The sequence below is a fragment of the Ovis aries genome, chromosome 1, assembly GCF_016772045.2.
Source record: "Ovis aries strain OAR_USU_Benz2616 breed Rambouillet chromosome 1, ARS-UI_Ramb_v3.0, whole genome shotgun sequence".
Classification (NCBI taxonomy): domain Eukaryota; kingdom Metazoa; phylum Chordata; class Mammalia; order Artiodactyla; family Bovidae; genus Ovis; species Ovis aries.
In genome coordinates this window covers 251003420-251016669 of record NC_056054.1, presented here as the reverse complement: position 1 = coordinate 251016669, position 13250 = coordinate 251003420, and the positions used below count along the sequence as shown (strand labels likewise).

The 13250-nt window shown below is 37.4% G+C and overlaps 1 protein-coding gene across 3 annotated transcripts in view; it reads right to left on the bottom strand.

Annotated features, from left to right (window-relative positions):
- Positions 1-13250, bottom strand: part of PIK3CB (phosphatidylinositol-4,5-bisphosphate 3-kinase catalytic subunit beta) — a 184225-nt gene that overhangs the window by 114865 nt on the left and 56110 nt on the right. For 2 of the 3 annotated variants that reach the window (XM_004003302.6, XM_042236387.2), the window contains exon 2: positions 12385-12490. The exons of the other annotated variant lie outside the window; for it this stretch is intronic. The gene's annotated coding sequence lies outside the window, so the exon portion shown is untranslated. The remainder of the gene's footprint in view (positions 1-12384; positions 12491-13250) is intronic. 3 annotated transcript variants of the gene reach the window in all.

Here is a 13250-nt window from a genome sequence, read left to right as displayed (position 1 = left end):
CAGATTCTTCAGCTGTGGAGAGCTCGAGGGCACACCCAAGATCTCAGTTCCTGGAACAAGGATCAAACCTGGATTCCCCCAAATGGCCAGGCAGGGGAAGTCCCGAAATAGTTCCATTTTTTATTAAATAATGCTATTTATTTTTTCCAGTGTTCCTAATTTTCAGTCTGCTCTCCTGGCTTTTAATCTAAATGTTCAATCATAAGAAAAAGATAATAAGAAAAAAATAAATAAGAAAAAAATAATAAATTATCTTAATTGGATATTTATTACCAAGAAAATGTATTTCATCCCCACAGTGTTCTCCCTTCACCTTGTCCCTTCTCTTCTACTTCCAATGAATAGTATTAGGGTCACAAGAAAGTGAAAGTGAAGTTGCTCAGTCATGTCCGACTCTTTGCAACCTTGACTATAGCCCGCCAGGCTCCTCTGTCCGAGGGATTCTCCAGGCAAGAATACTGGAGTGGGTTGCCATTTCCTTCTCCAGAGGATCTTCCTGACCCAGGGACTGAACCCGGGTCTCCTGTATTGCAGGCAGACGCTTTATCCTTTGAGCCACCAGGGAAGCCCAGCGGCACGGGAACTAACCATTAAAATTGCTTCAGTCACTGGTGGACCATTACCATGATTTAGAGTACATGTGATTATTTTTCTAAATATATCAAATTAATCAAAGACTCACTGCCAATTCCTGATATATGGGGATCTTCTCCAACCATTAAAAATAAAGCTGATGGAATTCTCCAACACGATGTACAAGTATTTTCTATTTCAAAATGTTTTTTTTGCTTAAAATAACACATAAACAGAAAAGTACTTTACAAATTACTATTAAAAAAAAACACCATCTATATAAAAAATTAGAACACTGCCAGCATCCCAGAGACTCCTTAGATATTCCGTCCAAATATCAACCGCCTCCCTCATCTCTCAGCACAACTCTGTGGTAAGCCTTTCTCTGCATTTACTCATTTTACGTAATAGTACAAACTGCGAAGTAAAGCAAATATTATAATCCTGGCTTAGTGGATATACTTTGTACCTATTATGGGATACATACTTTAGACAAAAGTTTCATAGTCTGGACAACTGCTTCTGTTTTTCAGTCTAGTAGCAATGGAACCAACAGATTAACTAGGGTGGGTTTTCTTTTTACATGACAACAAATCTTGATTTCAGAAATCCTAATCAAGTACGGTACTTGTTTATAACAAGTGACATCAAACAATCAAAAATTACTGTATAGCAAAGGGTATCCACATATAAGTGCTGTGAGGGTGAGTCATGAACCAGATTGTACAAGTGAGTAGGGAGGCTGGTGAGTAACTACCCAACAGCCCTCGCATCTAGGAACTGATTCAGTGCCAGAAAGCCAACTGAATGGCAAACAGTAACACGAGAAGAATTTTAAATAGCTTACAGCTGTAGAAAAAGCACTATTACAGGCTCTGAACCTTTTAGTTATTTCCGTCTGCTGTCATTTTGAACGTTAAATTGTAGGATATAAAAATTAAATGAGAATCCTAAAAAGCTAGCATTTCTCCCAAACCATTTCAGGATTACCCTTCTGCACACTGGTCTAAGTTTGGTCTATGCAAGAATTTGTCTGTTTTATAACTTTTCCTTGGGCCCTGGTGGCTCAGTGGTCAAGAATCCACCTGCCAGAGCAAGAGATACGGGTTTGATCGCCAGTCCGGGAAGATGCCAATGCCGCAGAGGAACTAAGCCTGTGCACCACAACTACTGAGCCTGTGCTCTACAGCCCAGGGGCCACAACTACTGAAGCCTGTGCTCTCCAGCAAGGGAAGCCACCGAATTAAGAAGTCCGCACACCGCAACTAGAGATGCCCCTGCTCATCATAATAGAGAAAAGCCCACACAGCAACAAAGAGCCAGCAAAGCCAAAAACAATAAGTAAAATTACCCAAAGAATTCCTTAATTAAAACAAACAAAAATAAATAAAACTTCCCTGTCGACCAATTTTCCTCATAAACTATCCAACAATGAATGACAAAATGCTTCTGTGGATAGTTTCATAGCCCCTTCATGCTGCAACTAAAGATCTTGGATGCCGCAACTAAGACCCAGTGCAGCCAAATAAATACATATTTTTAAAAAAGTGGTTAGGACTCCGTGCTTTTACTGCCAAGGCTCCAGATTCAACCCCTGGTCAGGGAACTAAGATCCCACGAGCCATGCAGCATGGCCAAAACACAAAACAAAACAGTATGGTACCAGCACAAAAACAGACACACAGATCAAAGGAACCTAACAGAACTCAGAAATGAATTCACACTTACATGTCAACTAATCTATGACAAAGGAGGTGGAGGTAAGAACAAACAATGAAGAAAAGACAGTCTCTTCAATAAATGGTGAGCAAAAAACTGGAAAGCTACATGAAAAAGAATCAAACTGAATTACTTTCTCATATAGAATACAAAAATTAATTCATAATGATTCATAATGTTGATTGAAGACTTAAATGTCTGAAACCATAAAACTCATACAAGAAAACACTCTTAGACATTGGCCTTAGCAATATTTTGGGGGTATGTCTCCTCAAACAAAGGGAACAAAACCAAAAATAAACATCAAACTAAAAAGGTCCTGCACCACGAAGGAAACTATCAACAAAATGAAAAGGCAGCCCACTGAATCGGAAAAAATATCTGAAAACAATATCCATTAAGGGGTTAACACCCAAAGCATAAACTCATACAACTCAACATCAAAAAACAGCACAATTACAAAATGGGCAGAGAACCTGAACAGATATTTTTCCAAAGACATACTGACGGCCAACAGATACATTGAAAAGATGCTCAACATCACTAACCATCAGAGAAATGTAAATCAAAACAATAATGAGATACCACCTCCACCTGTCAGAATGTCTGCTGTCAAAAAACCAAGTAACAAGTGTTGGCAAGGACGTGGAAAAATGGAAACCCTTGTGCACTGTTGGTGGGACTGTATACTGGAGCAGCCATTATTGAAACACAGTATGGAGGTTCCTCAAAAAGTTAAAAATAGAACCGCCAGTAATTTCACTTCCGGGCATTTGCCTGAAACAAACCAAAATTCTAATTCAAAAAGATATATGCACCCCAATGTCCACTGCAGCATTACTTAAAACAGTCAAGATATGGAAGCAACCTAAGCATCCATCAATAGACAACTGGATAAAGATGTAATATCTGTATCTATAATGGAATATTACTTAGCCATAAAGGGGGAAGGCGATCTTGCCATTTTTTACAACACAGATCTAGAGGGTATTATGCTAAATAAAATAAGTCAGACAGAAAAAGACAAATGTATCATCTCACTCACATGTGCAGTGTAAAAATTAAATAAACAAAATGAAAACAGATTCATATATAGAAAACCAACAGGTGAGGAGTGACCAAAACAGATGAAGGGAAGTAAAAGGTGCAAAGCTCCAGTTATCTAATTAAAAAAAAAAAAAGCCACAAGTATCTAATATACAGCGTAAGGAACAGGGTCAATAATAAGTTGTAATAGCTTTGTATAGGGATAGATGGGTACTAGACCAATTGTGGTGATCATCTCATAATGGATATGTGTGTGCTAAGTCACTTCAGGCATGTCTGACTCTGTGCAACCCTATGGACTGTAGCCTGCCAGGCTCCTCTGTTCATGTGATTCTCCAACCAAAAATACTGGAATGGGTAGACATTCCCTTCTCCAAGGGATCTTTCCCAATCCAAAGGTCAAACCTAGTCTCCTGTATAGCAGGTGGACTCCTTACCATCTAAGCCACCAGGGAAGCCCTATTCATAATGTATGCATAATGCAGTCCACCTGAAACTAACATAATATTGTACATCAACTGTTTCAGTTTATTTAAAAAAAACCCTCACATATGCTCCCTGACTTACATTCAGTCCTATGCTGAGTACTCTACCACTGTGTTCTTCGCATCAACCCTCTCCATTCAAATAGAAAACAGAACTATGAAGAGGAGTGGGGGGCACCGATGAGGCTACCATCATGATGTTCGAAAATCATTCATCATTTAGCTTTCATCCTTGTTTATGACTCTGCACTTTTTAATCCCCTGGTAGAAATGGACATGTTGACAGCTTTCTTTCGCCTCTTGACTAATCATCTGACTAAAACTACACTATTTTTCCTAAGTATAGAGACACAAAGTATGTGAATTTGAGGCAGGTATAGACAAGAGTACTTTCCAAGAGAAAGGGATATTTGAACAGTCTTGAAGAGAGGAAATTGGCTAGCCAAAATGAAAAAGAACATTTGCAAAGGCCTAAGAAACCTTAATTATCTGAGGAATTCAAGACTACCATTTGGAACAGAGAGAAGTGGAAAACAGAGGCAGAATGGTAGTGGAGGGGCTGGCCAAATCCACATTCCGGTAGGCCACATTAAGGTTCTATGCTTTATGCAAAAAACAACAGGAGACTCAACGATGAAAGTTAAACAAGTGAATAAAAATTGATCAAATAAACAAATTTTATATATCACAGTGAGAAAATGAATATACAAAGAACACAAACCCAACAGAAAAATGGGCAAAATAATTAAATAGAAATTTTCACAGGAGCCAAAAGTCCCATTAGCATATCGGGAGTATATACCATAAATATCATTAGTCACCAAGGAAACTGAATTAAAATCACAATGAGATACCATTTCATAGATCTGGAGGGATAGTAAACTGATTCAACCTCTTCCAAGAATTTTGGCATCAAAAATTCCTTTACTAGGCATCCATGCCAGGAAACCCCTTATCCAAGTTGTCACATGTACATGGGTGTGCAATGTGAAATTTCTCATAATATCCAAAAAATAGACACAAACTAAATGTGCATTAATAGAATGGATCCAGGACTTCCCTGGTGGCACAGTGGATGAGAGTCCCCCTGCCAATGCAGGGGACACAGGTTTGATCCCTACATCAGGAAGATTCCACATACTGCATAGTAACCAAGCCTGTTTGCCACAACTACTGAACATGTGCTCTAGAGCCCGTGGGCCACAACTACTAAAGCCTGCACACCTACAGCCTGTGGTCCTCAACTAGAGAAGCTACTGCAATGAGAAGCCTTCACACTGCAGTGAAGAGTTGCCCCCACTCACTGCAGCTAGAGAAAGCCCACGCACAGCAATAAACACCTAGAGCAACCAAAACAACTAAAATTTCAAAGAACAGAATGGTTCAATAAATTATACATTTTAAAATATAGGAAATTATTGAAGCTATATACACTACCATAAATGAGTCATAAAATAATATTAAGAGAAATAAAGAATATATACAATATGATTCCATTTACTCAAAGCCTTATATCGTTCAGAGACAGAGATGAACAGAGATAGTAAGGTTAGAAAGAAAAGCAAGAAAATAACAAAAACTCAGAAAAGAAGAGCTTGGGGAGAGGAAGGGAGATTGATAGAAGAAAGCACCTATGATTACTCTGGCTGTTATGCAGAGTTGTTCACTTTTCATCATTCTTTAAATTATAAATTTAGGTTCTCATGTGCTCTTCCGCATAGATGCTAAATTTCACACTCTTTTAAAATGGATTAACAGCAATAACAGATGTAAAGCTCCTCGGCAGCACCTAGCCTGAAGCATCCATTTGATGGGAACCCATTCCCCATTTTACTGTGCCTATTTATGACCTCAGGGTTAATGATAATCAAACCTAAGCTCTAGATTTTTTCTATCACCAGCACTTGCTTCTTTTCCAGCATTATTCCTACCTAAGAATCCTAACTATCCTCATGGCCCTAACTACTACTCCTCATCACCTTTGTCTTTATCTCTAGATTCCAGGAGGGAAGTGGCATTAGCATCTGCAGCAAGGAGTTGTGATCCTGCTCAGCTCTACTCCTGTCTCCTTTGCTGAAATCTAAATGGTGAGCTCCTGAATGACAGGGATAGGTTCTGTCATCTTTGCGGTTCACTGTGCACCATGTCTGATACAGGACCTCAGTAACTATTTCCTAAATGATGAATAAATAAATACATTACAGAGCTAAGCTACTAGTAGAAAATGAGATTAAAGTTTAAAATCAAGTTGGTGCTTTCTCAGGTTCCCTAGACCCTTTCACAGTTCTAAAAAAGAATCTTCAAGAACAAGAGAAACACAATTCCAAAGTTGCTTTAAAATCTTTGCCACAAAATAATCTCCATTAATTAATAATTCTTAAAACTCTGAAAAAAAGTTAGACCTTTCTTCAAAGTAACATAAATGATTTCCCATTTCAATTTTTACTACTGTAATTTACTATTATTTTCTTTTAAAAATTACACTTAAGGCGGAGGGATAAATTGGGACATGAAGCCTGACATATACACACTACTTCATTAGTTACCTGTATACCTATATTAAATATTTTGCATGAAATAGGTAACTAATAAGAACCGATCTACTCAATAGTCTGTGATGGCATGTATGGGAAAAGAATGCTTAAAAAAAAAAACAAGAGTGGATATATGTATAACTGATTTAATTGTACATATGAAACTAACAGCACTGTATTGCAAATCAACTATACTCTAATAAAAAATTTTTTAAAACTTACACTTAAAATGTACTCTATGTATAATGCATAAAACTAGTTCATCCCCAACATAAACGAGATCAACAAGGCAGTCATTTATATCGCCTTATATATATTGCTTCCTCTGTCATGTGGCAGTCAAAAGGCTAAGTGAGATGTTTGCAGCAAAGAAAACAGTTTTGAAAGGTCATGCTATGCAGACAGCAGAATTTCTATCACAATATCCTTACTGTCTGTGGCAGACTATATGACAATCTAACCACAGTTATTTTCTGAGTTAAAGCAAAAAGCATGTTATCAAAGAACCAGAAACAGTAGACACAAACAATACAATCTTTATGAACACTTTTCTAATGCATAAACAAAAAGAATCCTGAGGCAACGAACTGGGAGAAGAGGAACTAGTAAAAACTAGAAGACAAGTTTAAACCACTCAGTTTATTCATAACATTCATATAACATGATAAGAAGCTTCTAAAATAAACTTTTTCAAGATAATTATTACCCTATGATCCAGTTAAAACATAAGATTTACCTAGGAAAAGCAAAATTATAACAATATTGAAGCCAATGAATATGATCTATTTCAATATTTCCAAATCTTAATGACAATTGCAAACGAGGTACAAAGTTTCAAAAACTGCAGAAACTATAATCCCATCAGCGCTTTTTTTTTGCTTAATAACTTTGATTGGTCTTCTATCCATCTGAACAATTAATGTCTTTCCCAACTATTAAACAGACAGTGTGTCAGTCAACAGCACAATGAAAAGCTCTCCACCAACTTACAAAATTTCCAATTTCCAAGCACATCTGTTGGAGGAGGGGAAGCATTCTAACCCATTTAATCATCCTGTCCAGTCCTTGGAAATCATAGTTATTCCTGCTCAGAAATTAAAACACATAGCTTTCTCTTAAGCCAAGTGAAAGTCCTTACTACAGTAAATATCACAGTCAGATTACACAGAATAACTAAGTTTTTGGCAACGCATTCTTTTCAAAGCCCAATAATTTTCATTTTTGTGAGGATCTGTCACTAAAATTTATTAATAACTAGGTGTTCTTGCCTGGAGAATCCCAGGCACAGGGGAGCCTGGTGGGCTGCTGTCTATGGGGTCACACAGAGTCGAACACGACTGAAGTGACGCAGCAGCAGCAGCAGGTGACAGCTTTCTTTATGAGTTCTGACTTGGCAACAAAGCATGAAGATTTCTGTTTTTACTAAGACTACTAGAAAACAACCTATGATAACCTTCTTTTAAGGAAATATACTTAAAATGTTCCACTGCTTAAAATCAAAAACATACTATAAACCAAATTCAGGCAAAGATGTAAAGAAACTGTAAACCCTTGTATATTACTGGTGGGAATGAAAAATGGTGCAAATACTGTGAAAGAGTATGGTAGTTCCTAAAATATTTAAACAGAACTACCGTATGATACAGGGCTTCCCCTGTGGCTCAGCTGGTAAAGAATTTGCCTGCAATGCAGGAGACCTGGGTTCGATCCCTGGGTTGGGAAAATCCCCTGGAGAAGGGAAAGACTACCCACTCTTAGTATTCTGGCCTGGAGAATTCCATGGACTGTATAGCCCATGGGGTCGCAAAGAGTCGAACATGGCTGAGTGACTTTCACTTCACTTCACCATATGATCCAGCAGTTCTACTTTTCTTGGTATATAACCCAACCAGTCCATTCTGAAGGAGATCAGCCCTGGGTGTTCTTTGGAGGGTAAGATGCTGAAGCTGAAACTTCAGTACTTTGGCCACCTCATGTGAAGAGTGGACTCTTTGGAAAAGACTCTGATGCTGGGAGTGATTGGGAGCAGGAGGAAAAGGGGACGACAGAGGATGAGATGGCTGGATGTCATCACTGACTCGATGGACGTGAGTCTGAGTGAACTCCGAGAGTTGGTGACGGACAGGGAGGCCTGGCGTGCTGCGATTCATGGGGTCGCAAAGAGTCGGACACAACTGAGCGACTGAACTGAACCCAAAAGAATGAAACGAAAGCAGTCACATAGATATTTGTATACCCATGTTTACAGCAGTATTATTAACAATAGCCAAAGGTGGAAACAAGTCAAATTTGACTCAATAGATGGGTGGATAAACAAAATGTGGTACATATTCATACATACAATGAATATTTAGTCAGCCTTAAAAGAGACGTTGTGATACATGCTAAACAGAGATGAACCTTGAAGACCCCTATACTAAGTGAAATAACCCAACCATGAAAGGACAAACACTGTATGGCTGCACTTACAAGCCCTAAACAGAACAGGCAAATTCTCAGAGACAGACAACTTCACAGAATAAGGGATATCTGGGTTTAGAGGTGATACAATAAGTTGTGGAAATGGACAGTGTTGATGGGTGCACAACACTACGAATATATTTATTTCAGGAAATTGTACACTTAAAAAACAGTTATAATGGCCAACGTATAGGAGAATGTGTTGAGCTCTTTCCAAATGCCCACATTTGCACATACCCCAAATTTAAGGATTCCTTCATCTATAAAATGTGGATAACTTCCACTTTAGAGGGAAGTTGTTGATAGGATGAAATACGATAATAAAGTAAGAACAATAAAGTCACATAGAGTTGTGGATGGCTTAACATTTATTTAAGCTCATTAATCTGAAAATGTGGCCCACTGGAGAAGGGAATGGCAAACCACTACAACATTCCTGCCTTGAGAACCCCATGAACAGTATAAAAAGGTAAAAATGGGAACGGGCTTCCCTTGTGGGTCAGACAGTAAAGCATCATCTGCCTACAATATGGGAGACCCAGGTTCGATCCCTGGGTCAGGAAGATCCCCTAGAGAAGGAAATGGCAACCCACTCCAGTATTCTTGCCTGGAAAATCCCATGGACAGAGGAACCCAGTAGGCTACAGTCCATGGGGTCACAAAGAGTTGGACATGACCGAGTAACTTCACTTCAATGTATTTTTAGACTTCATTAGCTTTAGGAGCTAAGCAGCACAGGATTTAGAGACAATATGGGGTCCTACAGCTGTGTTTTTTTCTTAGTATTCAATGTCAATGAGCAAAGCAACCAGACTCTTTCTTCAATTTAGAGGGAAATTTTGTTTGTGTTATTTTTTCTTAATTTTTTTATTCTTTGGCCTCACCTTGCAGCTTACAGGATCTTAGTTCCCAGACCAGGTATTCAATCTGGGCCCATAGCAAAGTCCTAACCACTGGACTGCCAAGAAACCCAGGAAAAAAAAGACCTTTTCGTTGCTTCTGTACTCTACCACCATCTGTTAAGTCAATCACGATGTGGTTTGGAAATCTCCTTTTTATTACAGTTTTTAAAAAGGCAGTACTCTTGGGTATTTCACTTCTCAATTTATAGATAGAAGCAACAGCAAGAGAAGAGACCCTTGACAATATAAAATGAAACGATTAATTCTTTCAATATTTCTCAGTCCCTGTATCTGCTGTGAGTATAGAGAAGTGAACACTGTACAGATGAAACTGAACATTCAGATGCTTTGTACAAATGAAGAAGCATACCTAATTCATATATAGCAAATGTTAACTTACCATAAAAAATGAAAATAATAATAGTCAAATGGTCAATTTTATTATGCACATTTTACAATTTAAACAGGGACTTCCCTGGTGGTCCAGTGGTTAAGAATGTATCTTGCAATGCAAGGGACACAGGTTCAATTCCTGTTCAGGGAACTTAGAGTCCACATGCCATGGAGCAGCTGAACCTGTGAGCCACAACTACTGAGTCTATACACTCCAGAGCCCATACCACAACTTGAGAGCCGTGTGCCACATCTACTGAAACCCCCATGCTCTGGGGCCCACGATCCCCAAGTAGAGAACGTCTGTGCGCCACAACGAAAGGCCTTGTGTGCCACAACTAGGACTCAACATAGCCAAATAAATAAATATTTTAAAAATAAAATAAAATAAATCCAAATAAATTTATCCATCAGGAATTACAAGCCCTCCATGTATCCAATTCACCTTTTTCTATACTTCCTTCTTTCCTGTGGTATTAAAAAATCTTTTTTTGTATTAAATTCATCTCCTGGAGTAGGAAATAGCAACTCACTCCAGTGTTCCTGCCTGGAAAATTCCATGGACAGAGGAGCCTGGTGGGCTACAGTCCATGGGGTCAGAGAGTGGGACATGACTGAGCGCATGCGCGCGTGCACGCGCACACACACACACACACACACACACACACAAAATGCTAAAATATCTTCCATTTGGCTAACTTTCCCAATGATTGCTGTCTTATTTCCTGCACAAACTTCTTGAAAAACATTCTGTTTTATTCTTCATGCCTCTTTTTAAAACCATTTGCTTAACCTCTTATAATTCATCTTGGTCTATTCAATCTGTTCTCACAGGTCAAGAATCTCATACTAATTACTATGTTACTTTATTATATAATTAACCTAATTATTAGTTATTAGGTTATATTTATACCTTAGTGAGGTTATTGAATTTAATTAAACTTAATTCCCTTCTAGGGTATTAAAATCCTTTCTAATCATCTCATCCCTCTTCATACTTCTCTTATTTTTCCTTTATCGATTCTTTTTGACACCAATATTTACAATAGGCATTTCTAAAAGTTCTGTGCTTTACCTTTTCTTCTATGCTAGGATACTAGAAATGTTACCTACTTCCACAGCTTAAACTCCATGTGAATTACTCCAAAGTTTGTATCTTTGGGCCCTAAATTATCATTTTTCTAAATTTTAGTCTCATATTTCCACCTTTAGGGAAAAACACTGAAATTCTACCTGTACTTTCAAAATCAAAATAGGTCTAACAGAATTCATGTTACAGTCCCATCCGCTTGCCCCCTAATAACCAGTCTTTCTTTGTGGTTTCCTTACTTTTCTTATGCTACTATCACACTTTTAGCCACTCAAAATCCTACATTCATATACATGATTTCTCTCTTCCATATGCCCTGCCAAACCTGCCTTTAAATCTATCCTGCTCAATGAACTCACAAACCACCAACTTCCACTCCCACCCGCCACTCAGGTAGTCATTATTTCACTGTTGCAGCACTTATCACAGTGACCAGTGCTGTTAAACACCTAACTTGCCTGCTAGACTACCAGCCCCGTATAGCAAACAAGTTATACCCAAGCTGGGAATATCTGTCCCTGTTAACGGTATAACTAGGTTGGACCATGTAATTCATCACACAAAACAGTAAAAAAAAAAAAGGCATAAAAATAGTTCAGCAAATACACAATGTTGTATGTCAATTATATCTAAATAAAGATGGGGGAAATATTTGTGCATTAAATCATCTATAAGAAGCTTGAACCAAGATACATACATATATATATATATATGTATGTTAATACTTACACACTGTAACTCCAGTGCTTAGAGAAATGATTGCTACATACTAAGTACATACCATATATTGGTTTAATAAATCACATAAGAGGTACAATATTCACTTTTTCAACTTCTCTTCACTCTTTACTGCAAACTTACTTTTAGCAATATAGACAGAAAACGGCCTCTAACCGGCCAGCAATGACCTTGTAACTGCTAAATCCAAAAAACTCTGTTTTTAATTAACCTCTCTAAAATCTTTAAATACCACTGACCCCACCTCTCTCCTTCATGAAGTTGTGTTAAAATATGTGGTAAACATAATCCTAAGTATCTATCTTAAAACAAAGCTTACAATTTCCTTCCTATGTCCACCCTAGAAGAACTAAAAGATTTTAAATGTAACCAATATTCAGATCTTCCTTCTATATTTAACTACTGAAAAAATAATGTGATGAAGATGTGAAATTGATACTTACCTTGAAATAAGAGCCCCCATTTCACTGTTTTAGAAAAATAGACGGCATTACTTGTTTTTTTGAAAGTGAAGTTTTCATGGAAGACTTTTTCAGATTAGAAGATACACTACAGAAAAAAGGGTAAAGATAAAAGATATTAACACCTAAATGGACTAAATTAAAAATAATTAAATCACTTATATAACATAACTGCTTATAACTCTGTAATTTTGAATATCGGAAAAACACAGAAAACACATAAACCACAATATTTAAATCATAAAATGTTAGAGCTGAAAGGGAATTAACTTCATATCCTATTCAACTATCTGATCTCTTATGTAGATCACCTCCTTTTCCTTCAAACCTCTTTTCTGTAATATGCTAGCTATCTTTCTACTTTCCAAGCCACCCCTCCATCTACGTCATAAGTGGCTAACCATAAGTAGCTTTCCCGTTACTTCTTTAATGTAATGTTTGACACACACAAAATATATGGAAAGATGAATGTAAGCAAGCATAAAATAAACAGTTAATTGTAAATCTCCACATCACATAAGAACACCAATAACATAATCTAAGTGCTTCTGTCCTCCTAACCTTCATCCTAATTATGTCTTTTCCCATCATTTTTTAAAATATAACACTGTCACATATGTATATATCCTTAAATAATATTTTGTTTAGGTATGTGCCCTCCCCCAACCAATCATCATTTTTTCAGCTTGATAAACTGATATGTTGAATGAAATATTTGGATGTGAACTTTTTCATGTAATATTTTTCTATGTTTTATCCATGTTACATTTTCACTGCCTTATATGATATTCCATAATATAAATGTACCACAATCTATTTATCTATTCGTTCTGTTGACAAACATCTGT